Source organism: Hydra vulgaris, chromosome 04, assembly GCF_038396675.1.
Source record: "Hydra vulgaris chromosome 04, alternate assembly HydraT2T_AEP".
In the NCBI taxonomy this organism is placed as follows: Eukaryota; Metazoa; Cnidaria; class Hydrozoa; order Anthoathecata; family Hydridae; genus Hydra; species Hydra vulgaris.
Window position 1 is genome coordinate 9,319,891 of NC_088923.1, and position 23,219 is coordinate 9,343,109.

The following is a 23,219-nucleotide window of genomic DNA, read 5'->3' on the forward strand; positions in this document are numbered from 1 at the left end:
GTTGGCCAAAAAATCAATCCTTTTTTTTTGATTTTCATAAATTTCCAAGAGTTGTTCTTTCGTTAAATCCTTTTTTTTTGAAGCTTTCAATATAATGTGTATACATTGAAAGCTTCATATAATTAATCTAGTTTAATTTCCAATTTTTTTATTATGTAATCTAAAAACAGATATTTTCATATTTAAAAAATTCTTCCAAAATAACTATATCCAAAAATTCTTCTTAATTCAACATAAATATGACAGGAACTCAAATTACAAAATACACAATTAGGGGAACAATCAAATTGTGCCATTTTGCAAAGAGCTTCGTATACAAAATCACGTTTTTTCACATATTTCTGAATCATGTTGAGTTAAACCATATTATGAAAACGCTATTGTTAATAAACATTGTAATAAAATTTCTTTTTCAATTGCTAAATATATTGTAATTGTTTTATAGATTACATAATAAAAAAAAATGGATGTGATTTTTCTTCTGAATTACTGATAACTCGTAATTCTTCTGGTTTGATTTGACGAACTTCTTTTACAAAATCATCAAATTCTTCTTGAGACATTTCTTTACGATGAAAATCTTCCAAACACCCCCATTTTTCAAAATCTTTACGAACATTATTGTAAATATCTACTTCTATGAGTTCAAAGAATCGAGGTGCTAGATCTATGTTCACAATTTTATCATTAACGATGACAAAACTTCCATCTTCATTTTGAACAATTTCAGCTTCATAAAACACATCCATTTTTTTTATTATGCAAACTAAAAAACAATTACAAAAAATTTATTTATAATACAGTATATTTTTCAAAAATTTTAAGTACAGTTTTTTTAATATTTTCTTTGTGAATATATCGATGAATGAAATAATAAGTTTTTTTACAACTTTCACAAACATTAAAACCAGAACAATTTTCTATTGGACAAGTTTCTGCTTCTACCATTAACCTTCGTATCATTTGACTTTCATCATGAATAGCAGCTGTTTTTAATAAAAGTAGAGTGATTAGATTTTCAACATGATATTTTAAATCTGACATTTTATTATGTAATTTAAAAAAAATACAATCAAAAAATAACAATAAAGATTATCTAAAAATTATATTATTTATAACAAAATTTCTTTAAATGGTCATTCATCGCATAAACAATTTTAGCCCTTTGAAAATTGGGACATAGTTCTATATATCGAGACGTGGTTACTGCAGGTGTCATAAAACTATTCGATGCTCGTTCTATTATTTTTACCATTTTTTTATTATGTAATCTAAAAAAAAAAAAAATAGAATTTATCATCGTTACAATAAAAAAATTTTAAGAAGAAGAGTCGGTGCCATCAAGAAATTTGTTTACATTATTTATTAATGTTTTAAGTTCATATAACATGTCAGTTATTTCCTTAATACGTTTTTGACATTCCGAACAAAGAGTTTTACATTCACAAAGTTCTAAATAATCACCAGCTGAAAGTTCTTTTTTTGTACCCGTTTCATTTTCCATTTTTTATTATGTAATCTAAAAAAAATTAAAATTTTATTTAATCTAAACAAAAAGTACTCAAATATTCCATTGTCTTTATAAACGAACATTGCAATTCTTCACGAAAACGTATTGTTTTTTCTATCTTATTTTCAAAATAAAAATAATTCATTATTTCTTTGCGAAATTTAGGATCATTTTTTTCAATATACTCAAACATAGGCACATCTCTTTCCTTTTGTTTTTCTTTCTCTGCTGCTATTTCTTGATTAAGCCATCCAATATTTTCTTTATTTGTAGTAAATAATTTGTACATGGCTCGCATATACACTTGTAAAGTTTTTAATCTGTCTTTAAAACAATCTTTCTCAGCATCTTCTCGTATTTATTTATTCATTTTATCCATAGCTTCTTTTAATCTGTCAGCGTTAAAATTTTTAACAAGATGATTAGCAACTTCCCAATATTTAACAAAATATTTTACTTTTTGATATTCGTAAGCGATATCTGGATTAAGTTTATCCAACTTTTTGTATTTATGAGAGATGTTTTTTTCACAATGAAATTTTTGAAGGAAATCCATTTTTTTTATTAGTTAACCTAACAAATACAAATTTTAAAGTACAAAGTTTAAAAAACACAAAGTAAAAAAAATAAAAATAGGGTACAAAAAAATTACTCATTAAGAATATTTATAAAAGTAGTAATAAAAAAATTTTTAACTGTTTTTTTTAACAATAATCTTTCTTCATGGTTTGAAATATAATTAAAATCTTTTATGTCTACATTTGCTTTTATATGCGAGAACATGACTTCATCTCTTCTCGAAAATTCCTCTTTTTCTTTGGTTACTATAAACTGATCCTCTTCCATTGCAAGATTGCAAATGACAACCATATGATTTATCAATTCTATTGAAAAATTACGTAGATTTAGATAACTTTTTATAAGCTTACTATTTTTATTTATAATTTCCGTTATTTCTTCAAACTCTCCCAATATTCCATCTTGATGATCATCGTTGGTTAAAAATTCTTTAACGATAACAAAATGAAAATAAAAAACAGGTAATAATTCTTCCAAATTTTTCCACAATTCGTGTTCAGAATTATGTAACTTGTAATATTTGGTAATCCATTTAATACGATCTTCAGTCCAATTTTTAGCCACAATATTCATTTTTTAATTAGTTGTCTAAAAAAAATTACAATAAAAAATTACAAAAACAAACACTATCATGAAAATTAATAGTTGTTAACATTGTTCTTCTTAATAAACGATGAAAATAGGCTCTCAAACATATTCTGCAATCTAAAATATTTTTATCGCTTGGTGTTATAATAACACCATTTTTTTAATAATGATAAAACAAATCGACAGATTTATTGCTCTCTATAAACATTTCCATAAGAACTTTCAAATACATATTGTGTATTTTAATGTCATCCCAAACATAAGACAATATACTAGTATCTATATCTAAAACACAATTTCTCATTTCTTTTAATTTTTCTTCATTGATTGCTATCATTTGAGCTTCATCAACAATTTGTAAAAATTTCAACATGTCTTGAAACATATTATACATAGCATTGCTCTCTTGTTTAATCAAATCCCAATTATTTATTTCCATGTTTTTTTTAGTTAATTTAAAAAAATTAAACAGATAAGTTATTAAAAACATATTCTAAATCGCGATTACATTCAATATGCTTATAAGCAAAAGTTAATAATTCAGTCAAATTTTTAGCTATAAATTTTAAATTCGTTAAATAATTTTAAATACTATTATCCTCATCTTTTATAGTCATTGATGATAACAAATTTTTAATAGAATCTTCTGTACTTTCACATTGTCGCTGAATATCAACAAAAACAAGCAAATATAAACTTATTGAAATAGTTTGATGAGCAGTTCCAATAGTTTGATAAAAAATATTTTCATATTAATCAAATTATCAAGTGCGTCACTAAATGTAATAAGTTGTGTTTTCTGCATATGCAAGTATGCTTTCTAAACGACTATGTTGTTCACAATCTAGTTTTTTAATGTCGTCCCAAACACGCTTGATTTCATATTTTTTACAAAATAGTTTGAAATTAATATTCCAAGGATGTTCGTTTTCATTCATTTTAATTAGTTGTCTACAAAAAATTTTACAAGTTATTACAATGAAAAAATTTTTAATTTTACACTTAAAAAATAGTATCCCCAGAACGTTTTTTAAAAAAAAACTAAAAAATTATTTAATTTTACATTTAATATATAAATTATTTTCAATTAAATAATCATTAATGTCTGCTTTTTTTATACAGTTGCAATTTTCATAACCAACCGTTTCTCCATCTTTAGCTGGTCGTTGAAAAGACACATTATTCTCAGTAATAAAACTTTTTTTCATTTGTTTACCATTAGGTCCACACAGTCTAAATGTAATGACGTGATTTATAAAAGGCCATTTTAATATAGCATCATAAGGTGATGATCTCATTATAATATACAATCCAATTTCTTCTTTCTCATGACTATCACATTTCATATTGATATTAATTTTCATTAAAAATTGATAATTTTTATAAGAAAAGGGAACACTTAATAAACGTTGCCTTCATTTTTTAATTGCTTCTTAAAATTTTCAAAAATCCATATCTTACAACCATGTCCATTATTATTGTGCATTTCTTCTAAAAGGGATACTCGAAAATCTAAATTCATTATTTTCACATTATACAAACCATTGAATAAAAAACTCGGATTGTTTGTATAAATGGTAAATGAAGATTTGCTATTTTCTGAAATTCTATCAGCCATAATTTTTACAAATATAAAAAAACTTTTATACAATATAAAAAAAGTATTGCAAAATTTTATTTTCCAGTGGAACCAAAACCACCCTTTCTTTCTTCATTTTTAATCATTGTCATTTTCACTTCACGACAACAACAACCCTAATTTTCTACTGTATTTTTTAAAGCTTCAAATGATTACACAAATCCCATTTGAGCAACAGCATCTCCACGTTTAATAATATAATCTTCTTTTAAATGATTTATCAATATGACTTTAATTTCATCTTTATAATCAGAGTCTATTATTCCTGGAGAATTTAACACAGCAACACCATATTTCAGAGCCATACCTGATTTCGAGTATATGTCTCCTACTAAATCTGAATCTATTAAATCAATATACACTCCAGTGCTTACTAAAATACGTTGTTGTGGTTAAAGTATATAATCCTTTTTCTTCTCAAATCAAAATAAGCGCTCTTTTTTGTTTCATAAAAAGTCCATTCATGAGTATCTTTTATTTCAATCCTTTTAATCTCTTTTGATTCACAAAAAGACCATGGATAGCGTTTGCGACGAGCATCTCTAATTTAATAATCTAAAAAATTTTTTTTAAAAACAAACATTGTGTTTTTGTTCTAAAGAATAAACTACATGTTCTCTTTTTTCCTTATGAGAAACAATACAATTTTTACAAAAACATAATTTACAAAAAAAGCAATTAAAACAAAACAAATATATTTTATTACAAAGTTCACAGTGTCCAAACCAATAATAATAAAATTCAAACTGTTTTAAATCCTTTTTGTTTAATGGTCTATTAAAAAGTTCATTAATATAGGGCAATAAAGGCACACTAGTATTAAATTCAGTATCAATCCACATATTTAAAAATAAATCATCTATTTTTTTTACTAATTTTCTATTGTAATCTTCTACAACTGACGATTTTTCTAATTGAACGCTTCCATCAAAATGTTTGTATTTTAATTTTACAATTTCCATTTTTGTTCTTTCATAATATCTATTATCTTCCTTTTCCATTTTTTGCAATCTAAACACTTCTTTATATCTCACTGACTTTACCAGAAGATGTTTTGAACAAGTTTTTCCTCTTTTTATTTAAAATGGTAGTCATAACAACATCATCTCTATCATTAAAATATAATCAAAATATCAAAGTTCAAAGTTTTAAGTTCATCATACCACACTTTGAACTTTAAACTCATATACCATCATTACATAAGGAATTAACCTTTTTTTAAAAAATACTTGTTTAGTACTTGTTTTTTTTAATGCCTCTTTTCAACTCAAACAGTAAAAAGGAACAGAGCCTATATGACAGTGGCTTACTCTAAAACTCTCATATTAAAATCAGTCGAGTTTAACAGTTATCCGATACGATTAGCAAAAGAAGATGATGAGATTCATGTTACAGAGTATGAAAGATTATTGGCTGTAGAACCGTCTTTCCACAACACTATGAATAAAAATGGTGTTCGTAAAAATTATAATCAGAGTTTGAAAAAAGCTTGTGCAGAGTTTGCTGAAAAAGATGCGAGTGAAGCAAAAAAAGCAAAAGTCGAAGTACCAGAAGCAAAAGCAGAAGTGCCAGAAGTACCAGAAGAAGACGAAGAATAATTTTTTTGTAATTTTTAATTAAAGTAAGAAAACCTGTTATATTAATAAAAAACTTGTTTTTTTTCTTATCTATTTTCCTTTATAAAGGGTAAAAAAAATAAATTCTTGTTCACTTTTGAAAGAGAAAAAGACTAGCAAACAACTCGACGAAAATCTCATCAAAGCTGTTCAACTTTTTTATCCAGATAATGAATTACATCCTATGTTGTTTGAATTTCACCATTTAAATAACACCTATGAAGAATAGCAAGAATTTATATTTACTTATTTCAAAAATTTTAACTTGGAGTTGAACTTGGAAGAAAAAAATACAAGGATTTGTATTATATATATATAGCTAAAGACTATGAAAACTGTCTTCATTTGTTTGAAAAACCTTCTCGTCGTTATATGAATTTTGCACAACAATCACCTTCATGGAGAACGAGCATGTTTGAAGTATGTCGCATGATAAACAATGATTTTTTAAATATAACCAAAACAACAGTAGAAAAACAACACAAAGAACTAAAAAAAAAAACTAGAAGAGTTTATTAAAGTATATAAACTTTATTACAAATCAAAAAAACATGGAAAAGAAATGCACTTAATGGAAAAGCAAATATAAACAGTCTTTAAAGTATTATTTTTTGTTTCCTTATCTATCTAACAAATGGGAGTATGATAACTTGAAGAAAAATTGTAAAATATTAAAAAACGTTTTTTCTGCTTGCATGGACAAACCACCTTGCTTTTCGTTTGGCGATAAAGTTTTTCATAATGCCTATTACACCATTTACTTCTCCTATTTATAAATATTTTATAGAAAACAAAGTACACCAAGAAGGAGATGAAGTTTACATTTATAAAGCCTTTAAACGTTAAAATTTTCACGAAAAAAGTTTAATAGAAATGTTCCCTACTGCTCAATGGTTTTTTTTCTTTAAAAGAAACTTTACCATTTTAATGGTACTATACAGAAAAGAGTACGAAGTTTATAATTACAATACTAACGAAATAGTATCAAAACAACCTATACACAGAAACACTAATTATACCAAATAATATGTGACTGCGAAAGACGGATTATAAACAAGACATTTTATTTATTTATTTTTTTATTTTTTTCCATATCAAAGAGTTGGCATACAATTTTATTAATATGAAATATATTGTCAAAACATTCACATTTGTCTTTTTTTAACACGTGTACGCAACGAATATTGTCTTTTATTAAACGAATAAAACTTTCGTATTCAGCAACACTAAATTCTGTATATTGTTGTATGTTTCCTGCTTTAATAAAGCCATTAACAAAGTTTTCTAAATAAGATGCAAACATAATTGTTTCATATTTTGGACAGTGTTCGTGAGTATGTTTTTTCGTATAGCTATGTTGATATTGTTCTTAACATAAACTTTCATTGTTAAAATAAGTAGGTAGTTTGCACAAATTTGGAAATAGTAATCTATTTAAATCAAATGTTTATATTTTTTGCTCTTTTATTGTACTCAATACCTCTTTCTCCATATTGCCACCTTTATAAAACACGAGATTAGATCCGAATTTTGAAAATATTGATTTTAAGTAATCTACAACGGAGCAGCAAAATATAATTTCGCTGGTATATTTGAAAGTAGGATAGTACTCTAATCCATGAATATTTTTTAGACAGTATAAAAACAGTTTTTTATCTTTTTCTTCTAAGTTTTCAAATTTTTCACAAGGTATTACTTGTGTGTGAAAAAACTTCTTATCACTAATTGAACGTAAACATAACTCTCTTATGCAATTTCTTCCCCATGTATGGATCTCTCGATTAGTAATAAATCTAAAATCTAACAACCACAACTAAAAAATAATTGCTTTTTTATTAAAAAAAGAAGCGTATTCTTTTAATAAAATGAATAAAAAAGTATAAAAAATCAACTTTTGAAAATTTTTTTACATCGCATTGATAGCATCATTAAAAAATTCATAACAATTGCGTAGTGTGCGCGCTTGATGAAGTGTCTAAAAGATACAAACATTACGAACACAAGTCTGGAACTTCTTCACCTTCATCTGATCGAATAGAAAAAGAACATTTTACAGATAAAGAATCATTTGATTTTCTACAAAATGTACTCGAATCTAAAAGGATAACATTAAATTTCTACAGTATTGAAAAATGTTTTAAAAACAGTAAATTTATTAATTTACTCAAAAATCCTCAATTTTGTCCTAATCATCACAAACACTTTGATAGTTTGAAAGACCAACTCGGTGATAACTATATAGCTGAAATCTATAAAGCCAAGCTTACTGTTTTGCTACTAGACAGAGATATCAAACCTACTATGGCTCAAACAGATAGTGATCAAACAGACGGTTTCGTAGATACGTTTACTACAAAAGTAATACTTACCGTCTCTTCTTTGATAGAAAAACTAGATGGAGCGTTAAAAAAGAAATCAGTTAAAAGAAACATTGAAGGAATTATAAAGGAAGGAACCAGCGATAAAAAAACTTTCTATGTTAATACATTACACGCTATTGTAACTATATTTATTACGAGTTTTTTTAGTTTAGACAAAGAAGAAGAATAAAAAAATGACTTCTGACGAATCTTTGCCTCGTTTTTTTAAAAATTCAGAATTTAAAAATTATTTTATAGGAGTATATGCTTTTGATGAGCTAAGTCAAACAAAAACTCATATTCATATTATTATGCAAAAAAAAAAAATGGTTCTTTTATAATTTACAACAATGAAACCACAAAAGAAGCAGGTCAACATTGGAGAGTGTTGATGAAAATAGACAAGGGTCATTTTTTTTGTTTTGATTGTTTAGGAGAAGAAAGTGTATTGCAACAAATTCCAAAACATTTAAGATTTAATAAATATTTGTTTGAAGCAGTAGAAGAAGTCAATAGCAATATACAAATCAACACTATTAATAAAAACTACATTGAAATTAAAATTATTTTTTATATACGACAATCAAATCCTTTTCCTACAGTATGGACAGCAGAAAATTGCGAGTTTTATTGGTTTACCAATTTAATTTTAAAATATAGTGAAATCACTGGCAATCAAAACGTATTTTTTTCATACAACAAATTTCCTTTTCAATGGAACGATAGTAGTTTATGTGAAGCATTTGCCGCTTATTTTGTAGCTCTAGTCTTTCGCAGTGAAAATGTGTTATATACTGATCAAATTTATTTACCTTCGTTGTGCAGACTGTTAAACCATTGTTTTTATGAAGTAACAACTCTTCATGCCTCTGCACTAATTCAACTAAATCTCTATTCATTTTTTCAATTTATTAAAAAAAAAACTCTTTCCGCACCTTAATAACACTGCCAAACAACTAATTGAAAAAGACATGCACTTGCATTTATATATGAGAAAACAGGAAAATCTGGAACGTGATCTATTGTCTATGAAAACAAAATAAATTCCTTTGAGTTATGATATTTATGAAAAACAAATATTGGCTCAAAATGCTATTAAAAGATTTTTAAAAGATTCTGGATTCTTAAGAACAATTTATGAAGCTACGTGGGACAAATTATCTGTATTGGATATTCAAGCTATTCCATCTGTAATGAACGAGGAAAATATTTATTACATGATCCAAACTGAAATGGATAGGATTTATGCAAACAATTCCACACGATTAAAGACTGCCAATCAATTTTTAGATGTTCCTATTGATGAGCGCATGTCTAAAAAAGAAATAAAAAGGCAGATAGCTCTGAATTTAATATAAACAATCATGAAGAGAACATCGCACACGCTACTTGAAGACATTGTAGAAGAAAAATGTGCTACGTGTAACGGATATGGCGAGCTGTTTGTTTTGGTTTTAAAAGAAAAAAAAAAAATCACTTTTTAAAAAATTGCACTTTACACGTTATAAATAAAGAAATATGGCTTTTTAAAAGCATCACCAAAAGATCAGCAAAAATACATCTTCATAAATCAATTTGCTTAACTTGCAAAGGAAAAAAAACAATTCTTATAAAACGTTATAAAAAGAAAAAAGGAGAAGAAAAACAAGACAATATTTTATTTATTCATGTTTATTATTTAGATGAAAAAATATAATTTATTTTTTTTTAAACTGTTTTATCTTTTTTACTATACTTAAAACACTCTATCCGGAGGCATATAAGGGTTGACAGGTTTTGTAACTACAGGAACAGGAGGAGTTTTTGTTTCTTTGCCTTTCCACGCTTTTTTTATATCGTATTAGAGCGAATCCACTTGCAATGCGTTAGTTACATTTTTAGGGGTTATAAAATCAGCTGATCCTCTTTCTCGTGGGACTCTTCCTCGCTTACGTATCTTAGATCTATTATGTCTCCTCTGTTTTTTTCGTCGATAAACCATCCACCAAGAGATTTGAGAACAAACAATAAAATTTTTTTTTCAGTTATTTCAAAAGAATGTTCTTCTCCATCTTCATATATAAACACAATATTGAGTTTATCATTGAAACGTGTTACTTTAATAATTTGTCCCTGTTTCAAACGATGTGACAAGGAAAAATCTCACTTTACATTACTAGTAGCTTTAAATAGCAAAATATAAAAATCAGATAATTGTGGAAATGGATAACAATGCTCTGCATAAGTTTCAAAAGTCATTTTTTATAACGTCTGCTTCTTCGAGTAGCTAAATGTTAAATGACTCTTTAATAACATCAACAAAGTCTTCATATACCATTTCAAATTCGTGTTTGTTTTCGTCATAAATAAAATCAAAATGGGTTTTATTATTAACACGAGTTACTTTGATTTGTTTACTTCCATCCAAACGAAAAACAATTTAAAATTACCATGGACTTGTTTTAAACTATCAATACTTGTAAAGGTAGAAGTTTCTAAATTAATAATCGATTTATAAAATTCATTTAAACAAGTTTTAAACTCCATATTTTTCAAATAAATTTTTTTTTTCAAATGAATTTTTTTATTTTAAAAAATCTAAATTTATTGTTTTTTTTTAAAAAAAACTGTAAATTTAGATTTTTTAGTATGAGTTCGTAAATTTTTTAACTTATCGTTATGTTTTTTCATATCTTTTATCAACCATAGATATTCTTTTAAATTTTCTTGTACGTGTTGACGAAATTTTTTGATAAAACAATTTTTACAATACTTTTTGATATGAATTTTTTTTTTTGCATGTTTGCACACTTGTGTTGAATTCATTTTTGTAAATAAACAATTTAGAGAGTTGTGCTTTTTTTATACTTGTTTTTAATCCAATTAAAATATAGTTTTAAATAGACCACCAATTAAGGGAATACCTCCTAATAGGTTGCCAAGGATACCTCTACCACGTTTTCTAAGTATATGTTTTCGCCCTTTACCAATTAAAGAATGATGAGATCTAGGATGAGGTCTCGATTTTCGGTGAACCAAAATCTTTTAGCAGTCCTATGACCTCTATGCCTTCTGTGTCTCATTTCAAAAAATATTTCTTTGTTTATCGCGATCCACTTTTGCTAAAATAAAACGATGTATCGGTTTTCCTACTCGATCCATTTCACGATTTTGTTTATTATTTATATACTTGCTTTTTGTTTTTTGATAACACATCAGTGCTTTTCGGCAATATTGACTCTTTAATTTTTTCAAATTTTCCTTAAATCTTCTACGTCTTAGTACTCTTAGTTCCGTATTATTAGGATCGGTTAACTCGTTTTCTCTATGAAAAGGCCATTTTCCATCTAGTGTATATTTGGGTAATTTAGATGTATATTTGGGTCTTAAATTACTTTTATAATAGGGAGGTCTTGAAAATAAATTTCGTTTTACAATTATACGCGAAAAATCAACATCATCTGCAGCCATTTTCACTTTTATTTTGACTTTTACTTTTTTTGACTTTAACTTGGTTGACTTTAACTTTTTTTATATCTTTTTTTTTTACAAGATAAAAACATAATGTCACCCTGACACAACCTTACTTATTCCATCTTTACTTTGTCTTATTAGGCCTACTTAATTATTTTTTCTTATAGTGTTTATTTTTATACGGCCGTATTTTCTTACTTACTTACTTACTTACTTAGTCCTTACTTAACTTAGTTAGTCCAGCCTGATTTTCCTTAGTTTGCTTTTTTCTTCGCAGAGTTTTTAAAAAGTTGTTTACTCTATATTTTTATTCTCTTTAATCTTGTTCATAAAAACGGTATTAACTCTTCCTAAAGTTAACTACTATGACACAGCATTTTCTTTTCATTGCATAAGTTACATCACTTTAGCTTTTATTTCACATTAATCTGTAGAGATTAAATTTTATACATAAAAAGCGTGTTTTTTGTTAACAAAATCAAATGGTGAGAACACGCATTTTAAAACGCTCAAAAATGGAAAGCAACACAACAAATAGTGAACAAGAATTAGAGTTTAGTGCATTAGATATAACGAAACCTGAAGAAATCATTATTATCGAAGATGATCAGGACATCTTTAAAAAATTATTTAACTTAGGTAAAGACGAAAAAAAACAACAGGAAAAAATAGATAAAAAAGAAATCGATTTTCAAGTGGAAAATGTAGGTTGATTTTATATATATATATTTTTTAATAGAAAATATAATAAGTTACGAGTTTTTTCTTTTTTTTTAGAAAAAAAAGAAAAAAAAAGCCGATCAAAAAAAAGGGCAGATTTGAAAAAAAAATTAAAAAGACTATTTTTTTCTCCGACGGTATATTTTTTTAAATAATTTTTTGTTAAATATTTTTTTTGTAAATATGTTATTTTTATCTATTTTTTCGTCTTATGTTTTCTTCTTTTAATTGATGTTTAATATCGACATATAATTCAGCTGTATGAACCCAGCGTTTATTCTTTTACCAACTCTTCTAAGTTTACGGTTTGTTTTATTATCTTTATATCTGTTTCTTGTTCTTCGTAAGCAAGATAATATTCTTTTACAATTGCTCGGTAAATACTGACTTTCAGTCTGTGTCGATGTTGAACTTTGTTTTGTACTTGTTTGTGTTTGAACTGCTATTTTAGTTCTAGGAACTGTTGTTTTTGTACGCGCCATATTGACAGTGTTTAACGATCTAGGAGTATACTTTTTTTTAGGTATTTTATAAAATTGATATTTTTTTATTTATATATAATTTATTTATTACGAAAAACAACATGGTTTTTTCATATAAATCAACTAATCATTTTTTAGTAAAAAAATGGAATTCATTAAAATAAACAAAACAAATTATGCGTTAGAAAAAGGCGACACTATTTTTCCAAAATTATATATCATAAAAAATGGCAAGAAAATCCCGATTGCACATGTCAAGCCATACAATGCTGCATTGGGTAATTTTTTTAATTTTTTTTAAAAAAAATGTAATATTAATAATAACTTTAAAGCCATAATTTTTTCTTTTAGATAAACCCCTAGATGATTTCATAAAAAGACTTATCAAAAGGCAAAGGCTCGACGAGTTGCCTTCTCGTAAGTTTAACTTTACTGCTTTTATTAATAAAATAACATAAATATTTTTTTTTAAATATCCTTTCATTTTTTTTAGCAAGTTCGGAAGCAGAATATACAGAAAGCAAAATTTTATAAATTTTTTTGTATATTTTTGAAGAAAATACATTTTTTATAGTCTTTTTTTTTTGTCATTATATTAATTTTGTTTATATTTTTTTTTTTTGTTTATTTGAATTTTTATGTTAACTTTTTTTAAAACAATAGAAAAAAAAATGTACAAACATATTATAAATATGATTTCAAAACAATTGAATCACCATTGGAAACAATTAGCAATTGATCTACGATTTAAAAAAAAACATTATTAAAAAAATTGACGTGGATTTTATAAAAAACTTTGACAAAATCAAAAAACTTTTAATTCTTTATTTAATACAACATAAAGACAAAAAAAAAAACTGTAAAACATTTGTATTCAATTTTAACGAAATGGGAAAGTGACGATAAAGAACTATTATATAAAGTATCACAATGTAAATTATTTATATTAAATTGTTTAAAATAATTATAATATCTTTTTAGCAAAAATAAAAATAAATTTTATACAAATTAAACTAAAAACAGTAACACGTTTGCAAACACGATGGGAAACTTTGGGAGAATACCTTGGTTACGAAAAACGAGAAATTGAATGCATACAATGCGATTACAACAACAGTAACGAAAAAATGATGAAAGTTTTAACTTTAATATATTAAAAAAAAGGAACAGAAATCGAAGCAGCTCGTGCTATATATGATGCTTTATGGAGTTGGACTATTGACGTTTCAACAAATGAAATTAATAATACGCTTTTAAATAATTTAAAACAAACTATGGAAATTCTTACAAACTTTATATTACAATAATTTTGTTTTTGTAAATTCATTTTTTGTACTTTGTTTTAGCTAACTAATATATTAAAAAAAATAAAACAATACATCAAATAGTGCGGATGGTAAGAATATCAACTGGTGTTTTTTATTTTTTATATATTTTTTATACATTTTATTTTTTTTTTCTTAGTTATGGTGAATATATCAACGAGCAGTCTATTTGTTATCACGACTTATTAATAACTGAGAAAGAAGAAAAAGGATTGGAAGAAATAATGGAATTAGAAGAAATGACAGAAGAAGAATACGAAATTTATTTAGAACAATTACTAAAAGAAGACATATAAGAAATGGAAGAAATGGATTACATTGAAGAACAGAAAAAGCAAATGATAGAAGAAGAAGTAGAAAAAGAAGTAGACCAAATAGAAAAAGAAATTCACGAAATTATAAATGAAATGAACATTGAACAATATATTATTGATGTTATAAAAAAAATGGATGATTTGCCAGAATTAGTTTTTATTTGTAAATATATCTTTTTTTTTTAGATAACTAATTAAATGAATAATAATAGTGACTACAGTGACATGTATCCTAATTTTGGTGATGTTTTGGAAGAAATAAAAAATGAAGAAGTAGAAAATATCTCATTTAATGACTTATTTTATGATATAAACAATGAAGAACACGTCATTTTAAACATAGAAATGGACGATTTTTTTTTTATTTTTAGTCTACTTGCCATGTTTGTTATTGCATTATATTTAATCATTCTATTTTTTTGTTAAAAACCGGTGTATTTTTTATTATATTTTTTTACATAAATAAATGTTTTTATTTTCAGCAACTAATAAAAAACGGACAAATTTCCATGTTGGTTTTGTGATGAAAAATTTGTTGTAGAACAACTCATGGATCATCAAGTCAAATGCACCAAAGACAAATTTGATCAAATCAACTTTCATGACTGTTTTACATGCAAAAAAAAAGTAAAAGATTTATTAAATCATGAGTGTGAATACAAAGTTCTCAAAAATGAATCAAAAGTATGTTTTTTCTGTAATACTGTTGTTGATGACAACTACTATGAACACTCTGTTATTTGTTTTCATCACTATGAAAATCAACAAAATCTACAATCTACAACATGAACAGTGTCAAAAATTTTCAAGAAATTATTGCCAGACAAATTGTTGATTATAAAGATATTTTACACAAGCAAAGAGAAGACGATCAAGACATTAAAAATCTAAAACAAGAGATCATCAAACTAGTTCAAACGATTCATAAAATGAATGAAGAAATACTAGAATTAAAAAAACTCACCTATGAAAATATGACCATGTTAACAAATCAAGAAGATGTACAAAATCTTAATCGAGAAATAACAAAACTCAATTAAATCGAAGAAGAAAACAGTACAGAATTCTTAGCATTAAAAAAATCAATTCAACAACCACAAGTAAAGCAACACCTCTTTAAAGACAAACATATCATCATACTCGATCAAATGAAACTAAAACTGCTATCAGATGAAGCTTATTATTCGCAAGCTGTTTACTCACCTGAAGGGTATTATTATCGTATAAAAATATATACTCGAAGCACAAATGTAAACAATGTAGGCATTTTCTTCCAACTCATTCGAAGCAAGCTCAATGATGTTTTAAAATGGCCATTTGCCAAAAAATAACTTTTACTCTAAAAAATAATGATAAATTCTTTGCTCACACTATCACCCCCAAAAATTATATTCGAAGTTTAAACGCGAGTTCTTTTGATAAACCTACTGAAGAATACAATGTAGCTGTTGGTTTTCCCAATTTTATTTCGCACGAAGAACTAAAACAATTTATTATTAACAATAATTTATTTATCACGATTACTATTCAATAATATGTTTATATAAAAAAATAGTTTTTTCTCATTTTTTTTGCATCTATTTATATTTTTTATCTCTATTTTTTTATACATTATTTTTTTAGATTAACTAATAAAAAAAATTAATTCAGTAGAAATATTCAGACAAATCAGTCTCGAACTGACTTCTGACAATACGAGAAGTATCAGATTCATGCTCAGAATACCAAAAGGAATTAAAGAAAGTTTAAAAAAGTCAATTGATATCATAGAATATATTAAAGACAACGTTATAGAAGATGAACAAGGACATATTTATGAAACATTGGAAAGCAAATTGGAATTTTTACTTGTATTGTGTAAAGCCATTCATCGTTTAGACATTATAAACAAATATAAAAATCAAAAACCACGTTTGCCAACATACGAAGAAAGCGTAGTCAAAAATCTACCACCTGTTTACTCTCCACCAAACACATTTTATCCAAGTGCTGTCATTGAAGCCAAGCAAGAAGAACTTTTCAAAATTTATCATTTTTTAAATGCTGAACCACCTGAAGCACCCAAATGTGCTCAAGAACCTGTTTTCTACTAAAAACTTTTTTTTGGATAACAAATTATAGTTTTTTTTACTTGTATACTAAAACTATGACTTATTTCCCAAACATAATTTTTTTTACTGTATTATTTTACATATTTAATTTTTTTTTAGTTAACTTATTAAAATAATGGGCAGCAACTGGGGTAATATTGGCGACATACTTGAAAAAGAACTACTATCTACGTCAACGTAGAAAAAAAATGAAACGTATATAAACTATCGAAAAGATGGACAAAAAACTGATGAACGTTGGACTTATTTGAATAACATTTATTTACGCATTAGAAACTTTGAAGACGAAACAGTGATTTGGTTTGAACCACGCGAACGACATTTTTCTTATTATCTTTTTGATTACGATGATACTGCATTGGATAACTCGAACAAATTTACCAAATAAATCCAATCTCAATTAACCTTGAAAGATTTATGTAAAAGGACTTTGGCACATCAACGAATTCTTTTTGAGTTTGAACAATTACAAAATAAAATCTTTTCTGTATTCGATAGAACCAAACTAGCCACCAAATGGAAAAATAAAAATGAAATTAGATTATTATTTTACACCTATCGAAAACACATCTTTTATGAAAGGGTTGTCGAAAAAAAGAAACATTTATTATTTTTTCATCTTCAAAGACGTTACCTTTACAGAATATTTCATTTACTTTTTACAGAAATTTCGTATTTTGCTAACCCACATAAACAACTAGAAACATTTTTAATGAAAAACCTATATCATTTAATAATGTCTTATATATACTGGGCAAATCAACAATATTTTTATATAACAGAACCTTGTTTTATTCATGTTAATATTGTAAATCAATTTTTTTAATCTTTTATAGATAACTAATAAAAAAATGCAAGTACAAAGAAAAAAATTTGAAGAATACGATATGCATCATCAAAAATGGATATGGTTTTGTCCACAAACGAGATTAAACTGCAAACATGAAAAAATACCTACGTTAAAACAACTGTGTAAAAAAAAAAAAAGGGTTATGCTAGAATACTAGTCGAAATTGAAGCATTTTTAAAAAAACTACCAAAGTATTACCGTTTGAATGCTACGATAGAAAATATATTATTTGGGATTAATCTTTTTACATAACAACTGATTGTAGACCTCGTTTTTTATATAGAGAACAATTAGAATTTTTTTACGAACAAGCCTATTTTATATATACAAACAGTGAAATATTTTTATCTCATTATTTTCAACCTTTTTTAAACAATACTCAATATGATCATTTTTATATTTTATTAAAAAATTATGTAAATTGGGCTATAGAGCAATATCATTTTATTTCATCACCAAATTTTGTACATATGAAAGATGTTATTTTATATTTATAGCTAGTAAAAAAAAATTAACAAAAGTGGCTATTCCAAACGAAAAATGAACAAAAAAGTTTGTAACCAAATGAAAGGTACATTCATTTCTTTTTTTATTTTTTTAAATAAAATTTTTTTTTCTATTTAACCTATTTTTTTTTTACAGCCATGTATCCCCACTTTTTTACCCTTAATAAAGAGAGTCTGCGACATTTGCAATTGATCAACAAAAGATATTTTTGTATAAAAAAGTGTGGCGCTTGCCAATGTTGTCAACTTCAAAAATAATTTTTTTTGTATTTTTTATTTCAGAAATATATAATTTTTTTATTACATTTTGTCTTTTTTTATTGCTTATTTTTTTATTGCTTTTTATTCCTATTTTATATAACTTTATACTAACATTTTATCTTTTTTTAGATAAAAAATGAATAATTCTAAAAATGATGACTGGGAGAGCGATCTAAAAGCTGTACCTTTCGAACTAACAATTAAAAACACTAAATTAAAAAGACCTATGAGAGGATTAAACTTGAAAAATGTTTAAAAGACGAACTAAGATTTATAAAGAAAAAACAAAAATGAATAAATTTTTTTACACCTTAACCTATATTATATCCGCGCTTCATTAAACAAATTAAAATTTCTGACAATAAAATTTTTTCTTTACTTATACCCCCTCACTCTTTACCGTCATTTGACGACCCCTCAACTACTAACGTGTCAACAAATGATATGCATATATAATATATGCACAAAAAAATATAAAAAAAACTTTTTTTTTTTTTTTTTGTGCATGCTTTCTTCATGAGCAGACGTGTTTTTTCAGTGTAAAATAAAAAAAAAAAAAAAAAAACTTTTTTTTTTTTTTAAGAAAACGCTGAATATATATTATATATATTGATTAATAATGGCTATTACAATGGATCAAGTAAAAAAAACGATACAAAAAATGTTTAAAGAATTTAAGAACGAAATAGACGAAATGATGAAGCAACATGTAAAAAGCGTGTTAAACATATTAAGCGCAAACACGAAAATCATATACGATAGATTAGATAAAGTAGATTTGAAGGTTAATCAGCATGCAAAACAAATAAAGATAATGGAAAAAGACGTAGAAGAAATCAAAAGAAGCTTAAATTTTCACGAACACCTTTTTGAAGAAAAAATTAAGACAGCTATTACTTCTCAGGAAAAAAAATAAACATCTCACATTGAAAAGCAAAACCATAATTCCGACTATCATAAAATAAAAAGTAAACTAAGAGAGATGGAGGATAGATCTCGCAGAAACAATTTAAGGGTAGACGGGATAAAAGAAAACGAAGGTGAAACGTGGATTGAAAGCGAATTAAAAGTCAGTAAAGTTTTTGAAGAGCATTTGGGGTTAACAAATATTAGGATTGAAAGAGCTCATAGAACTGCTCAGAGAGATTTAAACAAACCCAGAACAATTGTATTAAAACTGTTAGATTATAAAGATAAAGTTGAAATTTAAAAAAAAACATCTCAATTAAAAGGTAAAAATATTTATATTAACGAAGATTTTTGTGCCGAAACTGTCACAATTAGGAAAGCGCTACGGGAACAAATGAAAGTTGAACGAGCAGCCGGAAAATATGCATTCATCTCTTACGATAAGTTGATCATTCGGGATTGGGCTGCAAACAAAAAGTAAAATATTATTTTTGTAACATTTATATTTACTTATTTATTTATATTTTGTTTTACTTTCTATATGTTACTTTGCTTTATTAATTATTTTAAATTTTACTTATAAAAATGGAGGTCAATCTTTCATTTAATTTTAGTGATGAGAATGCTAGTGATAATAACTATTTTAATGGAAAAAATATAGAAAGCGAGTATTATTCAATTTTTGAATCTACTCAATATCTCTGTCAGAACAAAAAAAAATTTTTTATATTACATGCAAACATTCGAAGTATTAACAAAAATTTTGAAAATCTTAGACTCTTATTGCATCAACTACACCACGAATTTCAAATAATTTGTATTACGGAAACTTGGCCTAAAACCAATGGAAAAAATTCAAATCTTGAATTAAGTAATTACGTATCAGTTCACCAACCGCGTTTTAACTACGCTGGTGGTGGTGTTAGTATTTTTGATCACAAATCAATAAACTTTATTTTACGTAATGATCTTAACGTTAATGAAACAGATTGTGAGTCGCTGTGCATAGAAATCATAAACAAAACCACCAAAAACATTGTAATCAATTCTATTTATAGACAACCATCTGGTAGTTTAAAAAAATTTAAAACTTATTTAAGCAGTTTTTTAACCAAAATTAGCTCAACACGGAAACATGTTTACTTGGCTGGTGATTTTAACTTAAACTTGCTTAATTATGCTTCAAATAAAAATGTTCAATATTTTTTAGATACTTTAACCCAATATAATCTATTACCAACAATAAATAAGTCAACGAGAATAACTAAGACTACATTTTCATTACTTGATAATATAGTTACTAACAATTTTCAAAATGGTCGTTTAGGTTCGGGCATAATAAAAACTGATTTAACAGATCACTATCCAATATTCTTAATTACTGATAACATTACCCAAACTAATCCTCCCTCGAACTCTACAATTTTAATGCGACAGATCATTGAAAACTCTTTATTGTATTTTCGAACTCTTTTATCAGAAAATCTCGATTTGAATCTTATTTTACAATCCCATGAAGTCAATAATGCATATGAACTATTTTTAACACAATTCTGTAAACAGTATGACATAGCATTTCCTGTTAAAAAAATAGGTATAAAATGCAAGTCTCTTCTAAATCCCTGGATGACCAAGGGTCTAATAAAATCGTCTAAAAAAAAAACAAAATCTATATGTTAAATATTTAAGGCATAAAACATATAAAAATGAAATAAACTACAAAAAATATAAAAACTTATTTGAAAAACAAAAAAACATTCTAAAAAAATTTATTTTGCAAAGTTGCTAGAAAAAACCAACGGCGACACTAAAAAAACGTGGAATATAATAAAACAGGTAATTGGTAAAAATAAATGTGTAACAAATAATCTCCCCCAAAGGCTTTTAATTGACGGGGAAATGACTTACGATAAAAAAAAAATAGCTGAAAAACTTAACTCATTTTTTCTTGAAGTAGGGCCAAACTTGGCGAGTAAAATTCCACCAAGTACCATAGAGTTTGAATCTTATATCAAACCGTGTAATACTATTATAAAAGAATCTAATTTAAATCTAAGCGAGTTAAGAAATGCTTTTAATAGTCTTAAAAGTAATAAAAGTGCCGGCATTGACAAAATTAGTGTAAATGTTGTTAAATCAGTTTACGATATCATTGAACCGTCATTATTTCTTTTTTTTAACCTTTCATTAAAACTAGGTGTTGTGCCAAAAAAACTTAAAGTTGCCGTAATCACTCCAATTTTTAAATCTGGTGACGAAACTAGTATTTCCAACTACAGACCAATTTCCGTCTTACCTTGCTTCTCAAAATTATTGGAAAGAATTATGTATGACAGACTTTAAAACTATTTGATGTCAAACAGTTTGCTGTACAGTAAACAATTTGAGTTTAAAAAAGATAATTCAACTAACCATGCGGTAATTGAACTGATTAATCATGTAACAAATGCATTCAATAATGACTATTTTACCTTAAGAGTTTTTATTGGTCTGTCAAAAGCCTTTGACACTTTTAACCATAAGATACTTATAAAAAAACTGGAACTCTATGGAGTAAGAAATAAAAACTTACTTTGGTTTGAAGATTCTCTAGCAAACAGGTCACAATGTATTATTTATAAAAAAACTGAAAAAGAAAAACACATAACTTGTGGTGTGCCCCAAGGTTCAATCTTAGGACCATTATTATTTTTATTGTATATAAATGATTTGTACTTAGCATCAAATATTTTAAATGTTATATTGTTTGCAGACGACTGCAATCTTTTTTATTCCGACAAAAACATAAAAGTTCTCTTTAATATATTTAATGAAGAACTATTAAAAATAAACGAGTGGTTTACAAGTAATAGGCTTTCGTTAAATGTAGAAAAAACTAAATTTATCTTATTCTCCAAACCTAGTAAAGGTGATGATGTTCCTCTAAAATTACCTAATCTTATAATCAATAAAACATTTATTAAAAGGGAACCAATCGTTAATTTTTTAGGAGTAATACTAGATGAAAGTTTGTCATGGAAACCACATATAAAATACATAGAAAATAAAATCTCAATAAATATTTCCATATTATATAAAACTAAACCATATCTTAACACTGCTTCCTTAAAAAAAATATACTTTTCATTTATTCATAGTTTTATCTCGTACTGTAATATTGTATGGGGTAGTACTAATTATAGTAAATTAAAAAAACTTTATAGTAAGCAAAAACACGCATGCAGGATTGTATTTGGTGCACACAAAACTTTTTATTGCGAACCTCTTTTAAGGAAGCTTGGTGCCCTAAGTATCTATAAACTTAGTATACACCAGGTTCTACAATTCATGTTTAAAATAAAACGTGGGCTTTAACCTATTGTGTTTCAGTCTTACTTTAGTGAAATCTCGCACAAGTATCCTACTAAATTTTCAATTAACAACTTCATTGTACCAAAAACTAATTTAAAACTAGGTTCTTACCAAATTCAATATCGTGGACCGTTTCTGTGGAAACATTTTTTAAAATTGATTACAGAAAAAAATAATATTCAAAACATCTCTTTGGAACAATTCAGGAAAGATTCTAAGAGTCTCTTATTGCAAAATGACCTTGATTTAAAATATCTCTTTTAAAATAATTAATATAAATTATCTAAAAAATAGTTATTGACACTACTTCTCTTTTGTTGCTGTTTTATTTATATTTAACTTTTGTTAATTTTTGATATATTGCATTATATTTCAACACTTATATTTATATTGTAACTAACGTGTAAAATGCTTATTATGTACTTTGCTACTTTTCTTTTTTTATATATAAGCTGACAATTTTTTTTTCAATGTAAATGGGGCTCGATGATAAGACAGTTTATGTCTTCTGCTTGCTCCAGCTCTCTTATTTATTAACACGATTTATTTCATTGTAAATTTTAATATACGGCAAATATATATTCAAAATATATATATATATATATATATATATATATATATATATATATATATATATATATATAT